The sequence below is a fragment of the Homarus americanus genome, unplaced genomic scaffold (genome assembly GCF_018991925.1).
Source record: "Homarus americanus isolate GMGI-L3 unplaced genomic scaffold, GMGI_Hamer_2.0 scaffold59495, whole genome shotgun sequence".
NCBI lineage: Eukaryota > Metazoa > Arthropoda > Malacostraca > Decapoda > Nephropidae > Homarus > Homarus americanus.
Window position 1 is genome coordinate 3878607 of NW_024732415.1, and position 14920 is coordinate 3893526.

A 14920-nucleotide genomic window follows, 5' to 3' on the forward strand; every position below is an offset into this window, starting at 1 on the left:
GCCACGACATGAGGTGAAAACACACTGGTTCTTCACTGTACAATATTATACATTAAACTAAGGAATGAGTGACAAATAAACCAACACTCATTCGGTATTTCTCCATTTTCTCCTTTCCTCGTGGGGCATCAGGGAGAGAGAGCACCATGCACCACCTCGCGTCTGTGTCTGACAATAAATATAACGTCCATGCACACGATGAAAACTACCGAGACGTTACGTGATATTCTCACTCGTTACCACACTAACTTTATACACCAGTGTATCGTGTTCATAAATGTACTAAAGTCCATTGTTTTAAAACGTATTACATTACCTACAAAATTGGAAGTTAAGCACTGTCTCAAAACTAGTGGATTAACTTACTCAGGCATCACCGATGGATACATTCAACAAAGTCCATCACTCACTCTAATACACCATTGTTTATCTTCCTAGTTATGTAAAAAACATTAAGGAAATAGAAGTACATTTGTTCTTGTTTTTAATTTCTCTACAATCACGTGAATTAGTATGGGGTAAATATTAACTGTTTTCATTAACAACAAACAAAAACAAAGAAAAACAGGAAGTTAATCAATTGACGGCTCGTTCTCCAGGGAAATGGTTAGCCAGTGTAGTTGACGAGTTGTCCGGTTTTCTTGGGGGTATTCCTGACACCAAGACATAAAGCTTGTTAACTAAAGGTTGAGTTGTTGTGTTGGTGACACCCTCTACACCTTAAACAAATACGAGTATACAGGCCTAGCTGGCATTTGTGGGGGCCAGCCTCAAATACGAGCAATAACTATTAGAAATAATTGAGAGCCATGCGGGTCTGGTTATTACCCACATTCACTTGCCCCGGGTGTCAATATCTCTCAATTATGGCTAGTTTGGCCCCATCTATGTCACCCCACGCCTGTCTGTGTGCGAGAAAATGTGAGGAAGTGGACCAAAGAAATGAAAAACGGATAAAACAGGAATAAAAGGTAGAAAAACATACTTATGGAAACAGTGATACGATTGATGCTTCGCTAAGAGAGACTTCGTAAATAACGGAATGGTTGTAGCACAAAATAATTCCACTGTTGGAAAACACTCCATCACTAACGAATTTCTGTGTCTTCACTTCACTTCCTAACAAACTTTACAGCCACCACATAACTTAACCTTAACTAAAACTATAAGAAAAAAAAGGTTCAATAGTGTAAAATGTAAGAACAGCAACGCCCACATTTTCTCGGGTGGCTTGTGATTGGTTATACTTAGCTGCCAACAGATGCCCAATGTTTTGTTTTGATCCCATGTAGTCATCACTGTCTAGACCATCAGGCTACCTGCAGAAGGGGCGTAGCAGCTCACTCACCCATCTTGGAAAACACACACACACACACACACACACAGTATACCTCACTTCAGGATACTGACGAAGAAGAATGCTATACTGTGATAGTGGAACAATACTCTGATATAAAAAGAACTCTGAGATCTAATGCAATGTTGTGGTTGTTACAATTAAACACAAATTTATGTCTATATTTTTGCCATTTCCTAGTTACTGATTCGTCTTCCAGCATAAGCATAGGGCCCTATTGGATATAAGAATACGATGGTTTTATTGGGCCATCATCCTTAGTTGAATCGACTTACTGTGTATCCCTGGAATGTTTATGTACAGTGCACTCGTTACAGAAAGTATCTGCAAGGTGGGTGCCGATGAATGTCAAAATGAACACTGCAGCGACTCCTGTTGTCTCGGTAGGGTTGTCAAAATCCTTCGTCCTTTGTGTCATATTGTCTGTACATTGTTGATATACCTGCAACGTCTATACACATTGTTGGTATACCTTCACTCTCTGTGTACAGGCCCCTTCACAAGTGCGTTTACAGGGGTTCGTCATATAAACATTCCGCAAATCATTACATTGAGATATTTGTTTTAATATTGCTTTAATTGTATTCCATAGTACAGTATGTTTACTATTGCGAGTTTCCTTCCGTCAAATGTAAACAAACACAGCGCTGCCACACTGCACAAAACCTGACGAGCCCTGTAAACGTAAGAGTGAAGGGGACTGTACATTGTCTGAATACCTTCAATGTGTATGTAAACTGTCTGTAAACAGTACCTATACTGCGTACACCTCCCAAATAAATATGAACTTCTATGAAAAATTCAATAAATATCTATCTAATCCTTTATTCACGTTAACCCTTTGAGTCATGGTGGGTTGAATCATCGTCCTCAAAGGGTTAAGTCATTGTCCTCAAGGGGTTAACTGGTATTAATAACTCATTAACCACACGTAAGAGGCCTTATAGACGCCAGCGGGGAGGTAACAGTTTACGGCTTGAGCCCGAGTGATGAAGAATAATGTTGATGTTGACGTCAGCTACACTCCCGCCACACCCCAGAACCTCACCCCGGCACAGAGTCGCGCGTTGTATTTTTCTCTTAACTGGATATGTGAGAACTTATCTAACTCACTTTAAAAATCTCAAATGTTAGATTAATTTTCCCGTTAACCAGCTGTGAACAGGATCCCCTTTGAGCTGAATAAAACCGTTTGGTGTTATCTAATTAAGATATTAAAAGTGGCGTCCCCGTAGTGAAGATGTTGTTAACTGGTGATGAGAAAGCCTAATAAGCTTCCTTGGGCTACAGCACGAAGAAGGAAGCTCAAATGAAGCCAAAATTGCCCTAACACTATCATTCTATTCCACATTACGGAGAAAATTATATGACGAAATGAAGTTTTCCGAAAATCTGAGCCTCAGTTTCTTTCCTACTAGAGAGGGGAATTCCCAAATCAGGAAAATCCACAACTCTAGTAAAATCCAATAAAAACCACGTATCCAATATAATCCACAAAGAGAGAGAGAGAGAGAGAGAGAGAGAGAGAGAGAGAGAGAGAGAGAGAGAGAGAGAGAGAGAGAGAGCAGACTAGTAAATAAAGTGCTGACGGTGACAAGCACTCAGCAAACAGTATTACCTGGCGCTATACCCCAGCTCAAACAACAGCTGGGTACTGACACAGTGTATATACCGTATAAGATAAACCTGGGATACCTTATTTACACTCGAGAACTTATATTGCCTTTATAATTTACCCCAATATAAGTAAGAGATAAAATGGAATAAAATATGAATGAATATACTGAGAAAGAGGGAGACGAAGATGAATGAGTAACAACGAATAAAGGTAGACTGTAGGGATAAAAGGCTAATAATAAGAATATAAACTATGTAATAAAATGACTAAAAGATCAGCCATTTTATGTACTGTGCGGATAACCAATTTGTGAATGAATTATAATGACACAAACACACACACACACACACACACACACACACACACATACATACACCTCGGCCGAGTGTTATCTTATCTTGTAAACTTGGCACTATCACTTCCTGGTTACAACCCCCCCCCCCACTTACCTCAATGAATATGATGCATTCTTTGTGTACGAACCTCTGTCCTGTATGGCAGTGAAAAGTGACATTACCCACATGAATCTGACCGACGTATATGTATGTATGTGTGCGTGTGTGCATGTATATGTACGTGTACATGTATATGTGTATGTATATACGTATATGTATGTATATGTGTGTGTGTGTGTGTTTACATATATGTATATGTACTGTCAATGAATATGATGCAACTCTTTGTGTACGAACCTCTGTCCTGCATGGCAGTGAACAGTGACATTATCCATTTGAACCTGACCTATATACATTTATAGTTGTTAATGAATATGATGTATTTCTTTGTGTGTGAACCTCTGTCCTGCGTGACAGTGAGAAGTGATACCACCCTCAGTGTCAAGACCTGACTGAATTACTCAGAATAGGCAAACTGTACTACAAGCTCTGCCAATAAATTTGTTAAACTAAAACCACACATCACTCCGGTACCTCCAGGAAACAGGGAGGATAACCTTCCCATTTTTGTCTATAAGCAAAGTCATCATAATACGAATAACAATGATGATAATGATGATTACGACAGCAAGGATGAAAATGATGATATAATGTTATTACTGTACCTCAACAACTATGGTCTTTAAGCGTGTAACAAGGTTAGTAATACACAAGTCCAACAATTCACAATTATGAGAGATAATTCTTTTGTGTTGATGCGGACGAAGACTACAACAACAATAATAAGAATAGCAATAATAAGAAGAATCTACAATTAATACTTATTACTCTTTCAGAACCTCAGTTAATTACATGAATATAGCCCCCTAAAATAATTCACATATAGGTTATAACCAGAAAATATCTACGGGCTGGCAGTGCTAGTAGATCTATACGTCTACTTCACTACAATAGTCTAAGTCATCACCAGTATTACCATCGCCAAAATAATAATAATAATAATAATAATAATTATCCTTATTAGTTGGTGTTAGTTTTAATGTTGTCTATGTGATCATGGTTTATTCAGTGTGTGTGTGTGTGTGTGTGTGTGTGACAGTGAAAGTGGGTCCCATAGGCATGACTGCCCGTTAGGGACAGTGTGGATACAGTACACTGTATACTAAGCCTTCAGTACACAAGGAGGCAGCATGGCCGGTACTGCACTCGACCGTCTTCACTTCCCCAAGTTGTAATCTTTGGTACCCATTTACAGTTGGGTGAACTGGGAGTGCCTGGGATTAAACAACCGACCCCTGGAAAAGGATGAGAGCGCTGTATCTGTTCTGACAGTAAGGAGTGTATATCCTGTTATCGTATGCGCATGCGTCACACCGCTTTGGTCAACATGTACAGTAGGTTTAACTATCTGTTTGTTTTTATTGTGTGTGTGTGTTACAGAAGGAAATTAGTCATTCAGTAAATGATTTTTCCTCCTCAGTCACTGATACAAGTCCTCAAATATTACACTGGACTTCTTTCCCGATTTATTTATTTTTTATTTCCAAAATATTTATAAAAAAATTCCGAAACTGTTATCTTGGTTATTAACACTTATATATAATTACTAGGACTGTTAATACTAGTGTTCCTGGACCTATCTTTCAACAGCATTTGTTTCACAATGGCTTTCTTCGCTTGTTTCGACGTATGGGGATCAATATTTACCTTACAAAAACTACAAATCACGTTCGTCAACACAATCCTGGATTTCGTCCTTGAATTCGAGAACACTTTCTGTCATCACCGCCATACTCTTCAGGTATATATCGACCAGTTTAATTGTTTCGTGAGATGTTGTTTTATCCTTGAATCACAGAAATTAGTCAAATAAATTTTCAAGCACTGCTCGTTGATCAACCAAGTGCGGTGATCTCCGTCAACATGACCAATCACAACATCCCTATCCAATGACGTCATTGCATACCGTGGCAAAAACTTGTTCCTGACCGCAGAGTTATCATCTTCCACACAACACGGATTAACAATACCTAACACTATACATCCTTCTTTATAAAATTTTCACATAACTTTTATAATGTTATTAACAACAGAAAACATTTAGGAAGGAGTTACACGACACTTATTAACTTAATCTAAAATCTGCTCACGAGGACAAGACGACAGTCCATTCTGCCTCACACACCAAGTCGTGTTCAACCTCTTTATAACAACCTATCCTTTTTTCACAAGTACAATATATTAAAAATAACTCACAGCTCACGATACAAAATCTCTACCACACAAAGAGGTTATATTACTTGTCTAAAGAAATTTGGGGCATCGCTTACGTTACGTCAAAACATGTACAGTAGTTCCAATATGCGTAACTACTAGGCTTAATGTGTTGGAGCCTTGTAATAATGGTAAATGGCTGCAGCGTTGTAGTGTGACTGTAGTGCTGTAAAGTGTGTAATTCCTGTAGTGTGACTGTAGTGCTGTAAAGTGTGTAACTCCTGTAGTGCTGTAAATTGTAACTGCTATAGTGTGACTGCTGTAGTGTGTAACTGTAATGCTGTAATGTGTGTAATTCCTGTAGTGTGACTGCAGTGCTGAAAAGTGTGTAACTACTTAGTGTGACTGTAGCGCTGTAAAGCGTGTAACTGCTATAGTGTGACTGCTGTAGTGTGTAACTGTAGTGCTGTAAAGTGTGTAATTCCTGTAGTGTGACTGTAGTGCTGTAAAGTGTGTAACTCCTGTAGTGCTGTAAAGTGTGTAACTCCTGTAGTGTTGTAAAGTGTGTAACTGTAGTGCTGTAAAGTGTGTAACTCCTGTAGCGCTTCAAAGTGTGTAACTGCTGTAGTGTGCGACTGTAGTGTTGTAGTACTGCAGAGCAGTACACTGAATGAGTGACGGGAAACTGTTCTGCGACGGTAAATATAAAATATATGACACAGCACGACCGCAACAACAACACAACCACAACCACAAGCAGACCGCAACAACAGCAAGACCGCAATATTCTTTAAAACAGAGCTGCCTAAGGTTGAGGAGGGGGGGGGGGCGGTGGCATCTGCCTTCGCTTTGCAGTAATCACCTCAGGGGTGGCGTAAGGGATCGACTTAACCAGCTCGTCTTATACCAGGGAGAAGACTAGAGCCATTCACGGGTAGATTTAGTGTTCCTTGTGATGTTTAAAACCGAGATAGATCTTAGGTGTAAAAGAAGGATATATTTCGGTGGAGAGAAGATCCCTATTTATTTATTTATTTTTTTTAACGTTTTGTCATGTTTTATAAGTCAAATTTCTAATTAGATTTATTACTGAGAATAAAATAAATAAATTAATTAATAAATAAATATAAGTATGGCTTCATAATAATACTACCAAAGTTTTATAAAGAAGACCAGCTGTCAGCATTAAATAACATGAAATCCTTAAAAATTACACCATGACGCAGTTTATCCCACAAATTACGTCAACCTCACTACAAATGTTCCTTAACCCGTTTTGCACGATTAACTTACCCTTAAAAACGACGAATTACCCTTTTTGTACGATGACTTAACCCTTTTTGTACGATACATTAACCATTTTTACAATAACGTAACACTTTGTTTTTGTTTTATTTTTTTTATTTTTTTTTTTTTAAATCTGGAACAGGATTTCAAGATTCATACAGTACTGAGTCAGTTACAGTAGTCACTAACTCCCAAGTACTTCGGCAGACAACTTCGCCATCACAATCACGTATTGGTCTTTAATAATTGTAGTAAGTCTCACACTGTTTTTTTTAATGATATACAGTAGATATCTCTCGCTGCATTAACAAATAGTAACAGTGTCAAGCAATAATATTCTCTCTCTCTCTCTCTCTCTCTCTCTCTCTCTCTCACTATACAGCTGGTGATGGTGTCAAGTAATGGGTAATTCCCTCACTAAACAGTTGCCTCAGCGTGAAGGAGACTAGAGACGAGCTGAGTGTAGCCAGCAAGTTCAAGGCTACACTGATACCTTATCACGTCTTGCCCTGTGATCGTCATCTCTTAACTATGTAATGAGTGTTGGCCTTTATTAGTAGTACAGGTGTATGTTACTCTACGATGCTATTATTATTATTATTATTATTATTATTATTATTAATTGGTGTGATGATCTCTCTCTCTCTCTCTCTCTCTCTCTCTCTCTCTCTCTCTCTCTCTCTCTCTCTCTCTCTCTCTCTTACGAGGAACAGTCACACATCATCACAAGCAGGAAAACTTAGTGATCGTGTGTGTGTGTGTGCAGTTGGCGAGTTGTCCAGCTTTCTCGGACTATTCCTTGACGCTGGGTCATGCAGCTCGTTAACTTAGGGTGTGGTTGTTGTGTTGGCGACAGCTTCTACACCTTAAAGTTAAAAAAAATCACGCCGAGGTGGCCCTTGGGCCGGCCATCCCCGATTTTGAGGGGCTTCCTTTATGTGTGTGTGTGTGTGTGTGTGACAGTGCCAAATCGACCCCCTCACCTGGGAGTCGATTACTCCACATCGTAACGCTAGGACCACCACCACACGAGGTGTCAATACTTTCGAGTTAGCCCGACTGCAAACCGCGGCAGAAAGGCGCGAACGCCGGAAAGACGCTGCCACCGCCCCTCCCGCACTATATGCAGCCCTCCACATGTACACCGAATGTGGACGACCCTGCGGGTCCCGTAACGGCTTCTTTAGTCACCTCAAAACTCACCAACAAAGGTGACAAACTTAATAACTCATATCACTGTATCATAGCTGGATGATCGTCATACTCGATTCCGAGTGACAGCAAAGTAGTAGTAGTGTGTCAAACAGTGCGGTACACATGAATATTGTAACAAGCAGCTATATACAGTACAAGACCAAAACAAGAACTACACACTTTACAGCAATTAATCGTATCCCCAATGTACCGTACATATGCAGCATAAATATAAGTCAATTCTAATATAAATGTGGTTATATTTAGGTAAGAACAAATTATCTAAATCATGTACTACAATAGGTACTACACGATACCTTAAGTACGGTATAAACTATCTATTAGTGAGGACAAGTTTAATATAGTAAACAATAAAGAAATAGTGTTAACTGTTGATAAAATTCACATCCTTGGGACTGAAACAGGTGTATTGACCGTAGGTGTTATCTGGCTGTCAGTAGTAGACACATGGCTGCCAGACAGACCAGCTTTCTCATGGGAGCTTCACACACACACACACACACACACACACACACACACACACACACCCAAATGAAACCTACCAGCTATGATGTTGTTGTTGATGTTGTTTTTGTTGTTGTTGGTGGAGGTGTTTTAATGTATTTGGGATCTTAAATGGCCAAGGTAAGGTTAGGTTAGGTTATGGTATCTACACAAGACAACTGACAGTACTCAAGAGGAATATTGCCTTAGTATCTACACAAGACAACTGACAGTACTCAAGAGGAATATTGTCTTAGTATCTACACAAGACAACAACTGACAGTACTCAAGAGGAATATTGTCTTAGTATCTACACAAGACAACAACTGACAGTACTCAAGAGGAATATTGTCTTAGTATCTCCACAAGACAACTGACAGTACTCAAGAGGAATATTGTCTTAGTATCTACACAAGACAACAACAACAACTGACAGTACTCAAGAGGAATATTGTCTTAGTATCTACACAAGACAACTGACAGTACTCAAGAGGAATATTGTCTTAGTATCTACACAAGACAACAACTGACAGTACTCAAGAGGAATATTGTCTTAGTATCTACACAAGACAACAACTGACAGTACTCAAGAGGAATATTGTCTTAGTATCTACCCAAGACAACTGACAGTACTCAAGAGGAATATTGTCTTAGTATCTACACAAGACAACTGACAGTACTCAAGAGGAATATTGTCTTAGTATCTACACAAGACAACTGACAGTACTCAAGAAAGATACATTTTCTCTTGTTTCTGATTCAACCACGTACAGGCGGGAGCAGTCAGCCCACTCACGATTGTTTACATGCTCCACTATGAAAGGTTAAACTTCAGCTGGATTTACGATGAGGATACGAACACAAACAGTAATGTGTTTTAGAAAAGAACTGACTCAAGTTACCAGTAGAGGAAAATTCAAAGGCCAGACTCATGAGGAAAACTTAACACACACACTCCGTTTACAAATATAATGGTTAGTGTGGACGTTTGATTACACATCTCTGTTTAAAGGATGCATTAGCACATTGAAATTTATTTTTAATGGGGAACTTTACTGCTAGTAAAACGTGTATGTTTACAAGACATTTACTTAAAAACAAAATTCCGATTTTTTCTTAAATCAACACCTTTGTTTTAGAGGAATTTGCTTGTAAATATCTATTACATGATAGAGAACATTACTTACACGAAAACTTCACAATATAAAAGGACCAGCTGCTTTTATATTAATTTCTTAAGCTGATGTCAAGTGTATTTAGTAACCTAGTACCCGCGCTCAAAAACCTTAGTTACTGAAACAAACTAATACAATATATATAGCATCGACATCAACTTCGTATTAAAAATGAAACCTTATGAATGGCAACTCATACACAAATACTAACAAAATTAATTTAAAAACTAATTGCACATAAAAATACCTCTAACCACACTATGGCAGAAGAGTTTGTTCTAGAAGAGTCAACAGACCAGCCCCTACCAGTACTGATAACTTCCCCAGCCAAGTTTATAAGGGATGGTGCCACTGTATTAAAAACACCAGTAACACATCTCACTATTAGGAATTTTATCTTTATTATCAATAGTTTAGACACTTATAAGACACTTTTCTTCTAAGACATTTCCCTCGCAGACGACTTACATGAATATATGCGGGGGAGGGGGGGGGGTATGCTAGGTAATTTTAGGTCATTTGCGAGGGAAACGTCACAGAATAAAAGTCTTATAAGTGCCTAAACTATTGATCACTAAGATAAAATTCCTAATATTCCAGAGTTGTCCGAAAGTATAACCAGTATTCTTATCCTGTGGCTGACGATAAATATGAATGAACAAAAAATAATATTAAATAAAGATTTAAAGAATCCTTTTCAAATTTATTACGATAAATATAAATTATTTACATAATAAATGAGGAAATGATGGTGGAATACTCTCAATGTTTACAACTTGTGTCTATTTGTGATCATAATACAAATCAAATTAATTAAGAAAAGAAATACACTAAACTTCTTGACAAAATTATGACATTGTCTAGCTGCCATGATATCCAGTGACTTACCAGCCAAGCCTAGAAAAACCTTGTTCCGCATTCTATTTGTTCAGTGATAAGAGTTATTCAACGCTATCCACATTTTAGTGAATAGGTATAATTAATAAAACAGTGACTAACCGTTATTTCCCAATCATATATATATATATATATATATATATATATATATATAAGCTACCTGGTCCACGTGAAATTTCGTCATACCTTTATTTAGAAGTATGATCAGCCGTTGCCACCGTAAGGGAGATGACTGTTCACGTGTGTATCAATGCACTATAGTACTGTTGTTATGACTGTGAACGTAACAATACACTATCACTCAATGAGGCCAGCGTACACTTACGAGACTTACGTACACTAATTAACATTATTATGATAATAGTGTTAGTATCAATGGCACTTTTCTAGAAACATCAAAATATTCACAGAACACATACGCGACCTATTGTGTAATTAACAAAGTGGGGGAACATTTAGTGCTACTTACCACGAGGGTTCCTCACTGTTACTGTGTCATTATCTTGACAAGCTACGTTGTACAGTACGACACTTTTTCCACTTAAACACACATATCAGTATTCACTTCAGCGACGCACCATTATTACACTACAGTACTGTATATGGCATCCCTCTTTTTCAATTGCTTTACAATATATTCAGTATTTCTACTGATTCAGACTGTCATTCATTTATAAGAACGTTGTAAACACAAGGTAGAGCACGAGGACAATGTTAACCCACGTACAGGCACATGGTAGTAGTATCACCCACTTCCTGAGTTTTAAGAGAGGCGCCTTGTTATGTGGGAGATGGCTCAGGCTCCCACACCTTTATCTAATGAGTCACACAACAGGTGAGTCACACACAGCAGCAAAGACCCGACACTACCCACCACCGCGAACCTACTGATCCCTACTAAAGAATGTTTTTAGCCACCTCGAGGACGCTAGTGAAGGGTAGATGTTAAATTCCGCATTTAAGTCTCTGATTTTTGCTTAAACAAACCACTTTGTTAATCAGATAACTTTTGGTATTGTGGATACTATGTCATGATTACAATTCAGTAACAACAGGAAGAATCTCTTTGATAAAATGCCTTACTGAGCTTTCATTCATTCGTTTATTCAACAATATGGTAGTGCCGCCTGGACAGTTGCCATATACTTCTACACATATAATTCCACATCGACAAATGACGAAATACAATATAAATTCATAAAAGTTATTAATTTACTCCTGCTTCCCATTAATACATATTGTGACTAAGTGACAAGTGAACAGTAAATTCTTGGTGATACACTACATCAGATAGATCATAAATGAATCAGCTGGACTTTTCGCAATACCTCACTTTCACTAACGCAACTTCAGGAACTCGAGGTGTCTAGGATCTTTTCAAGGTATATTTGTTTCTCCGTAAATAAACGTCGAACGGTGTAAGCAAATAAATTCATTGTACATCAACCAGAAACATTAGCACACATAAGGCATGGGTACGATTAATGATGTCAAGGTTGCTGGCTTCATTGGGATTCCTAGACTTCCTTGGGCCGATTACCTAAACAGTAAACAAGAAACCTAGAGCTTCTCAACACATACTATTCACTTTATCCATAGTTTATACATAATATAATAATGGTTGCCCCTCGTGTAACGAGGATGGCCGGCCCTCGGGCCACCTAGGCGTGAATTTGTTTGTGGCGTAGACGCTGTAGCTAACACAACAACCACACCTTAAGTTAACGAGGCAAGACCTTAGAGCCAGCCAGGTGAGGGTATGGGGAGAGGATGTTTTTGAAGAGTCCAAGTGGTGTAAAATTAAATTGAAGGGAGAGACTTACTTATTGTCGGGTGTATCTACAGATCCCCAAACTGTAGCCCACTAAATCAAAGGAACTTAAGAGCCTTCTAAAAGACAACGCAGCGAAGCTTAACCCTAGCCACCTCCTTATCATGAGGGACTTTAACTATGGCAACATCGACTGGAGAAACGAGTTCATCCCAAATAACTTTAATAACCCTGCTGCTCTTTTTGTAGAAACTCTGAGAGATAACTTTCTGTTCCAACATGTTAAAGACCAGACACATTACAGAGGGGAGCAAACACCCAAGCCACTGGACCTCATCATAACAAACGAGGAGGGTATGGTGGCCAAACTGGAACATCTAGCCCCAGTTGGCACCAGTCACCATGTAATGTTGTCATTCAGATTTAACTGTTACCTAGTTCAAGATAAAGCCAGGCCAAGGTGCAAATATTACAAGGGAAAATACAACGGGATGAGGGAAGAGATGAGGGGTATCCACTGGCCTGACTCACTAAGGCACAAGAACGCAGACACTATGCTGAATATCATAACTAGTAAAGTGGCCCATTTGATCGATAAATATATACCCAAGAGCAAACTCAGTGCTTCTAGGAATACGAGGGGACCACTACACATGAACCAAGCGGCGGTCGACAAAGTTAAGAAAACCCAGAAATTCAAGACGTGGGTTAGGTCAAGCGATGAGCAGGACAGGAGGGTGTAGGTCAAGTCAAACCCAAAGGCATTTTACCGCTATGCAAACTCGAAATTAAAAACGCTAGTAGGAGTATCAGACCTGAGGTTTGAAGATGGTAGTTACGCCGATTCTGACCAGGATAAAGCTGAGACATTGAACACTGAACAGCTTCTTTTCCTCTGTGTTCACAAGAGAGGATGCGAATTAACCTCCCTGCGTTTGAGGACAGACGGTTTGACACAGCACAGACCCACATTGTGTTGACAGAAGAGGGTAAAAGAAATAAACTGTCAAAGTTAAAGGTCCATAAGAGTCCCGGCCCCGACATGGTGCATCCCAACGTGCTAAGAGAGCTGTGCAACGAGTTTGCCGAGCCCCTGAAGATCCTGTTCTGTAAATGCCTGGATGAACAAAAAGTCCTATAGTGATTGGAAAATGACTTATGCGAGTCCTGTCTTCAAGATGGGCGATCGTCACTCCACGAACAACTATAGACCGGTGAGTCTGACCAGCATTGTATGTAAAGTACTTAAGATTATTGTCAGAGATGCAGTGATGGAACATCTACTACGAAATAACCTTGTAAAGGATTACCAACACGGTTTTATGCCGGTGCGCTCCTGCTTAACAAAATTGCTCAAGGTATTGAATATTTGGACCCACATTCTGGAACGGGGTGATAATATCGACAATATATACCTAGATTTTGCTAAGGCTTTTGACAGTGTACCCCATGTAAGGCTGAAAATCAAACTGGAAGGGTTTCGGAATTCGGGGAAATGTCCTAGCGTGGATAGAAGATTTTCTACATGACCGCAAGCAATGTGTGGTGATTAATGGCACGAAATCATCATCTGTACCTGTCAATTTTGGGGCATCACAGGGCAGTGTATTGGGCCCGCTGTTGTTTGTTTGTTTCATAAATGACATGCCTGACATTGTACACTCTTCCATACAAATGTTTGCGGATGACGCCAAGTTTTTTCGGGAAATCAAGAACCAGGCGGACTGTGAAGAGCTGCAGAAGGATCCCTGTGAGCTCCAAGAATGGTCGAAGAAATAGCTGCTGAGATTCAATGTCACGAAGTGTAAGAGGATGCACCTGGGGCGCACCAACGGTAAGGAGGCGTATCATATGTCCCAACAGGATGAAGAAACTGCACTATTTGAGACTGAATGTGAAAAGGACCTAGGTGTGACAATCAGCTGAAGTTCTCGAGCCATTGCGAGAAGAAGGTAAATCAGGCAAATAAATGATAAGGTCTTATAAGAAGGCCGGAACGATCTTCAAGAGTGAAAAAAAAAGTGGGATGCTATTCGACAAGCAAACTTTGCAAGGAATTCGAATCAAAACTTTCGGGACACTTTCATAAGTTCAGATCACAAAGTAATGCAGAGGGAAGACCACAAGAAACACCGGATAAGCTTGAAGCAAAAGAGAGAAGATTCAACGAACAAGAGAGATGGACATCACTGAGCTATACACAAGGATAAAGTAGTGGAGGCTAGTGCTAGTTAGACCACGAGGACTCTAGGCGGTGATCAATATATAAAATAAATATATTTCTGACCACACCTACTGTACATAATACGACAAAGAGAGTAAATGAGGTATCTGCTCAGTATACAATGGGGCCAAATCCTTTACCAAGTCGGGGGCCACTACAATCTGCGAAATCCGGTTTAATATTCGATAAGAGAACGGAATTTAAAACTCTACTGTATAAAGACAAGAGGGTCGATCTTGCTGAATGGGAGTTTAATATTGTTGGCTATGACTCATTTACGAACC

The 14920-nt window shown here is 39.2% G+C and overlaps 1 protein-coding gene across 5 annotated transcripts in view; it reads right to left on the reverse strand.

Annotated features, from left to right (window-relative positions):
* LOC121868612 (vascular endothelial growth factor receptor 1-like) overlaps window positions 1-11540 on the reverse strand; it is a 119944-nt gene extending 108404 nt beyond the window's left edge. For 4 of the 5 annotated variants that reach the window (XM_042369421.1, XM_042369419.1, XM_042369422.1 and 1 more), the window contains exon 1: window positions 11111-11540. The gene's annotated coding sequence lies outside the window, so the exon portion shown is untranslated. Of the gene's footprint in view, window positions 1-10827; window positions 10917-11110 lie in introns of those variants that run through there. The other variant, XM_042369416.1, reaches the window with a different exon arrangement.
* Window positions 11541-14920: the final 3380 nt, after the last annotated feature.